The sequence below is a fragment of the Saccostrea echinata genome, unplaced genomic scaffold (assembly GCF_033153115.1).
Source record: "Saccostrea echinata isolate AGI-Se365-2 ecotype Australia unplaced genomic scaffold, CSIRO_AGI_Sech_v1 ptg000033l, whole genome shotgun sequence".
In the NCBI taxonomy this organism is placed as follows: Eukaryota; Metazoa; Mollusca; class Bivalvia; order Ostreida; family Ostreidae; genus Saccostrea; species Saccostrea echinata.
Window position 1 is genome coordinate 31,785,378 of NW_026889782.1, and position 7,015 is coordinate 31,792,392.

Here is a 7,015-nt window from a genome sequence, read left to right on the forward strand (position 1 = left end):
CATCGCCAAATTCATTATACCGCCATGATTTTTAAATCACAAAAGGCAGCAGTTTATCGAGAATTAACTGTACCTTTTCAATTTTGTTCTCATGGTAAAACAAGAAAGCTATACTTACAATACATATATAATAATTCAGATATCTGGAATGGTTCCAACTTCTGCTTGTACATGCAACCCAATATCGATAGCAAATGTCCGGTTGGAAAATGACCGAAAGTTTAAAAGTTTTCAAAAATGATGTCATCTTTATTAACAAAAAATATGTCTAACAGACAAGAACCTTAAATTTTCTTGTCATGGACCCACAATCTTAGTGGAGTCTTTAAATGTTGTTTTTCTAGAGACAACTAAACAAACTGTTGATCAAAAAGCTAGACTTAGCTTGATAGTGTTTCATAAAACACTGGATAGTGGAACATACTAATAATAGATATCACCACATAACCAGTATTTCCCCCATAATTCAACAACACATTGAGATCTGAGTGACTTACTTGTGGAAACGTTCTTCTTCTTAACAAGCCCCAGAGCGTCCAATAGTGAGGCCCCAGCTTTATACCTTGGGTCTGTATCCTCTTGAGCTAACAATAATTCTTGGTTATTATACATCACTCAAATAATGTCATTTAATACACAAAACTTCAATAAAAATATCTTGTCATTTTATATTCTGTAGAAGTGAAAATGTTCATAAATGGTACTTTTAAGCTTAATTTAAGGATGGAATTCCTTAACATAATTGAATCTTTCATGAACTTTTAACCTAAAATAATATTAGATGAAGCAAAGTTCAAGTTCTGACCTTCCATCTCTCTAACGACTGGGGCTGGCTTGGTGCTATAACAGGACCTCTTTGTACAGTACACCAGGTGATTTGCTGTAAACCAATGAAAACTCATCATGATAATAACTGACCAATCAGGAATTGCCAAGATACAAAATAGTTCCATAAACTGACCAATGAATGCCAATGATAACACTGTAATTTAAATGTGTATACAAAAGTCCTAATATAGTGTCATACATTTCTCTGTTACTTGCCTATATATAAAGCTCAGCCAAAATTGTATCGAGAATTCAATGTATTCATTAAAATTTTTTAAATAATTTTGACATTTCAAGTGACTGACCAATTTTGTTCCCATAGCGACTAACAAATCCACAGAGACAGTGCATGGGCTCCTTCATTGGTCGTTCCCACGGTATATTCAGATTGAGGCTGGACATTTGGCCAGAGTGAAATCCCATCATGTGATTGGCGTAAGCGATGCTACAACTGGTGGCAAATCTACACATGGAACATTCTATGTGCTTCCTACAATGACACACACAAAAAGTGCTATACAGTATACAGTTGTATAATGCCTACATATAGTATACTATAAGTTACCCAGGTTCAATCAAGGGTGAACGGGGATTTACCACAGGTTTTATTCCATACACCCTGAGGCCGAGGGCATCATAACATAACTCAAGTTAAGTCTACTTTCAATTGGTATAATAAAACACCTCTTTACTTACTATTCAGACAATAGCAAATTTATTGTCCACTTCAACAGCAACTATTGCAGTTCGCTGCGCCTTGGGAAATAGTTGCTGTCTTGGGGAACAATAAATTTGCCATTCTCCTCAGCCAGTAAATAGGTGTGTAATGTATTTCCCTCGGTTCTGGGAACAGCTTATTGTGCTCTATTGCCTGAAGCCAACAGCTTTAACAGGTTTGCATTAACCACAATGAGAATATCATTCAGTACTCTGGAATCAATAAAGTTGTGGAAGAAAATTTCCCAAGTTGTTAAAAAAAATGAGGAGGACAAAAACTTTGTTTGCATATTTCTGTATTACTCAAACATCTGTAAAAGTCCGCAGTTCATAAGAATAGGACACCTGCATTACACAGGAAATCTTGTGTCCATTTTTAAATAACAGGATATTTTTCTGAAGTAAATCTCTTGTCTGTATTTACATCAAATCCAGGATAACCACAGGTGTCCTAATATCTGACAAGGTCAATATCTGACAAGGTCAATACCTGACAAGGTCAATATCTGTCAAGGTCAATACCTGACAAGGTCAATATCTGAGAAGGTCAATATATTTTTTTGTTTGACTGATTTACCTGAAATGATCTGGCCTCCCCTTGACCGTTTTACATGATTTACCTGAAATGATCCGGCGTCCCCATTACTGTTTTACACTCCACACAACTGTTATAATTGACGGCGTACGGGAATCGTGTTCCCCCAAAGTCAAGAACTTTACTGACAGCGGGGGCATTCAGAGACTTCAGGGCCTGTTTGCTGGAGAGTCCAGAATCTGGAACCTTGATCATCATGTCCTGTCCATACATACTGGGTCTGGAGTCTACAGTAGAATAGTATATCAAATGTACAAGTACATAATAGAAAAGTATGTTATCTGTAAACAAGAATAGAATAGTATGTTTACCGTCAACTAGAATAGAAGAGTGTGTAAACTGTAAACGAGTATAGACTAGTAAATAGAATAGTCTACAGCGAAAAAGAATAATTACAGAGAAGACATTATAAAGAAGATATCTGACATATAATCATAAAGTCAAGGGAGATAAATGTATTTTTCTGAAAATGATATTTCTCTCATGAGGTTTGTCAAATATCTAGGATAATTATGTCAGAGTGAGTCCTAAGTACATGTAAATGTATTATGAATTGGTATCTCATATTCAACATCTCAAAACCCCTGAATATCACTATCTTTTTCTGTTGGCACCAGGGTTGTACTTTAACAAAAACATTTTAACCTCTTTGATTTCCAGTGTGTTTTATTTTTTTTTCTTGTGGGGTCTTACAATACACAGGTTTAACAAACATTAGTCTACATGTACTATATATAACTTACCTATGCCCTTCTGATTGGCTGCGTGGTCCTTCTTTTTGTGGGTTTTACAGTCCGCGGGGTTGACGAATGTCAGCCTACAGAAGGTACACTTCTTGCTGTTGGACTTGGACTGATGCTTGAGGAGATGTCCATAATAAGTCTGAGTCTGGCCCCACCCCTGGGACACGAACTTAACGGCGAACACCTTCAGGCAGTATAGACATAGAATATGCTGCGAGCTGTCGTGTTTCTGAAATGAAGTTAAATACCATGAGAGTAATTAACAACAGTGAGAGAAATCTATTATAGTGAAAGTAATTAATTAACAGTAAAAGTAATTAATAAACAGTGAGAGTAAAAAGCTTACAATGTGTGGAAAAAAAAAATAACAAGAACCTGCCTTGCTTAACTAAATGTCATGACCTTGACCTAAGCAGGTCATTCTTACTAACCTTTTTGAAATGATCCACGACATCACTGTACATGGATGACCGGAATTTACAGAGATGACAAATGTAGGGCATCTCGCATGCATTGTGGTTGACACGCATGTGGGTCATTAGAGCTTGACGAGACTGGTGGTCCCGCTCACAAATACGGCACATCAACACGTTCACGTTATTCATATGTACCTATAAATAGACACATCAACACGTTCACGTTATTCATATGTACCTATAAATAGACACATCAACACATTCACGTTATTCAAATGCACCTATAAATACACACATCAACATGTTCACATTATTCATATGTACCTATAAATACACACATCAACATATTCATGTTATTCATCACTATGACCTAAATCAAAGCCCTCAAATAATAAAGTCTGTGTGGCTTACCATACTTTCAGGTACTGAATAATTTGTAGTAGTGCATTTAATCTTAATAAAATTCAATCAATGATAAAGATTTGTTACCTTTTCCACGTGTGTTTGCATCTCGAATGGTGTATCAAACTGTCTGTAGCAATGTTTACACTGGGTCAGGTCACTCAGGTCTATATTCTGTTGTTTACTGGAGTCTATGTGGCCCTGAATGTGCATCATCGCCTTAATGTTGTTGTATAACATCTTATTGCAGTACCAACACTACAAAACAACATTATAATCAAAGTACTGAAAGGACTGGATGTGCATCATGGCCTTTATGTTGTCATATATGCGACTAACTTTGTGCGGGTGACTTAAAATTATGTTCAAGTTGTAGCAATTAGAACATTATGATAATTTTACCAAATGTTTTGATTTTTTCCTGTTGAAAAATTTTGTAATCAGTAAAGTGCTTCATAATTACCAGTAAGAAGCTTTCTTACTATGGTGCCCAATGATTGTGACAGATACAACATCTGGTGTCAACTGGGTCAATAAGCCCAAGAAACCAAAAATTACTGCTGATGTTATTTTCAAATGAAAATGTGCCATGTGCTCTTCATCTTATGACTGAATAACCATATCAATCTTCAGTAACGGAAGAGTTCCATTTCAAATTTAGAAAAGCCATGCATATATTGTTAGGACTGATAGAAAAGAACAACATCAAAAAAAGAAAGACGGGGCTTTTTTCTTACCAAAGAAAAGAAGGTGTGATCATTTATGGGCAAATAAATTTTTATGTGGGCCCCTAATATCGCAATTTTACATGTAGTACTCCACTTGGCTAGCAAAAAATTTAAGTTAAGTTTAAAACCCTGATTACCTAAGCACAACATTAAATACCAACCTTAAATATATTAAGTTATCAGGATGAAAACACATTTCTTTATTATTTTTTTTGGGGGGGGGGGGGGGGGACTTACATGAGTTTCCTAAGCATTATGTTAACTACTGACCTTGAACTTGAATCACTGACCTTGAACCTGAATTCATTCTTTTCCTCACTGTATGTTGGGTCTCCTTCCATCTTCCCGTAGTAAAACTCATCCAATGGCACCCAGTTACCTACAACCAAAATAGATACCACACATTAACATCAGCTTCAATTAATGCGTTCAATGTTATTTTAGTTACTAATTCTCAAACTGCTTAAAGAGGACTCCTGTCATTATAAAGTCAAATATGTACAATTAACAAATTCCCATTGATTATGAACCAAATTAAATTTTCTGCTGAAAATTAACAAATTCCCATTGATTATGAACCAATTAAATTTTCTGTTGAATATTAACAAATTCCCATTGATTATGAACCAAATTAAATTTTCTGTTGAAAATTAACAAATTCCCATTGATTATGAACCAATTAAATTTTCTGTTGAATATTAACAAATTCCCATTGATTATGAACCAAATTAAATTTTCTGTTGAATGTTGTAAAGAAATCAAAATGTTACAAATAATGTTTTTAGAAAACATCACTAGTTCCCCATCTCCTTTATACATTATCTTTTATGAATAGGACAAAGAAGCTGTCCACAAATTTACATTCAATGATATTGTATATTTTATCAAAATCATGATATTTGTTACCCACAAAAATCAATGAATTAACAGTATGACATATATATGGCCTTGACATAAATGAGCAATGGTGCTGTGGGAAATCAATATGACCTTGACCTTGATTGTCTGTTTCCACTCTCTTGCGTTTAGGACTGGTATCCTCCTGTTGCTGTGGTAACGTTCTTTTGACCCCCAGACCATAAGTACCATCTACTGGAGTTAACTGCTGTAGATTCTGGATGTTGGCTGGAAGTACAAATATAAAAATCAGGATTGCTTTTATAAACAACTGCTTTATGCTCAAATTGTGTGCATCTGTTGTTATTAACTTTACATGCCCAGTAAATCATTTGTACATGTTTTTTCGTGACTATTTTTATGACCTAACATACATGTAATGTTTAGCATGACATAAATTTAGCAAATCTGCTGTATTAGATGAAAAACTTAATTTGCAGCTGAGCAGTTGTTTGGATGAAAAATTTTGTCATTTCACTGAGGCGTATTACTACAATTAATGTAGTTAAAGTTAATCACCCTGTACCTAGTTTGCTGGGGGTGGTGGTTGGGGGGTGGGGGGGGGTATAAACTTCTGAAAAATAATGTTTATACAGTTACCTCACCCAGAATCTGGACTGCTGTTGTCTGGAGCAGGAAATGGGAGCATTTATTAACATATGTTTATGTATTATATGTCAACCTTTCTTGGTTTGGAGTGTATTTGTGTGTATGCATCAATAAAATGGGGGGGTTAACACCTTTGATGGATAATATGATGTTTCCTACCTGGACCTGTTATTGTCTGCTTTGTGTGTGGGGTACGGGTGGTAGAGGGGGTAGATGGGTAACTTCTCACAGGCAATGATTACATTTTCTCCCGGACCAGTTACATTGTTTGGCATGTTAATATATATACATGTATTTGTGGAAGTGGTCGTTTGGAGGGGGGGGGGGGGGTATAATTTTAATGTTTTCTACCTGGGCCTTTTATGTAATTGTATACTGTATGGCTTCTGTGTGTGTGTATGTGTGACGGAGGTGGGAGGTGGGTTACATATCTCTCTGAGGAATAAGATGTTTACATCTGTAAAGCTGTTGTCTGTTGTTTGTATGGAGTGTTGGGAGAGGGGGGATGGTAGTGGTGGTGATGATGGTGTGGTGGGGGTTTACTTACCTCTCTGAGGAATAATGATGTTCCCTCCTTGAATCTGTAAAGCTGTGGTCTGTGGTTGATAGGAGGGAAATCTGTGTAGCTGTTTGAGAATGAAGAATGTTTTGTGAAAAATAAATGTACAGCATTGTCAAATTCTAATCATTTTGAGTAAATTATGGTCTGATTAAAACCACTTCCACCTTCTCCATGGTTTTAATCAGACTGATTTAATTACATGTACTAAAAGTTAATGCCAAAATGTCCTACCCCTAAGAAAGACAAAGTAAGTGGGAAGTCCCAACCACTTTTTTCTGTATGTATTTTAAACTCAGTATCTTGTTTCCCTGGATGTCTTGGTTTTTTTCTCCACCCCATCAAGTTTGAGGTAACAAGGTTTGTAGTTTTCTTGTGATTTTTGCCTTACCTGAATACCAGGCATCTGAAGTGTCTGTACAATTTGTCGAGGGACCGCGGGGGTATGACTGAGTGGTGCCCGGGCTTGAGCTGCCTGGGTGGGTGGTGTGGGTGGTGTCTTCTGTACAGGTGGGCTCTCT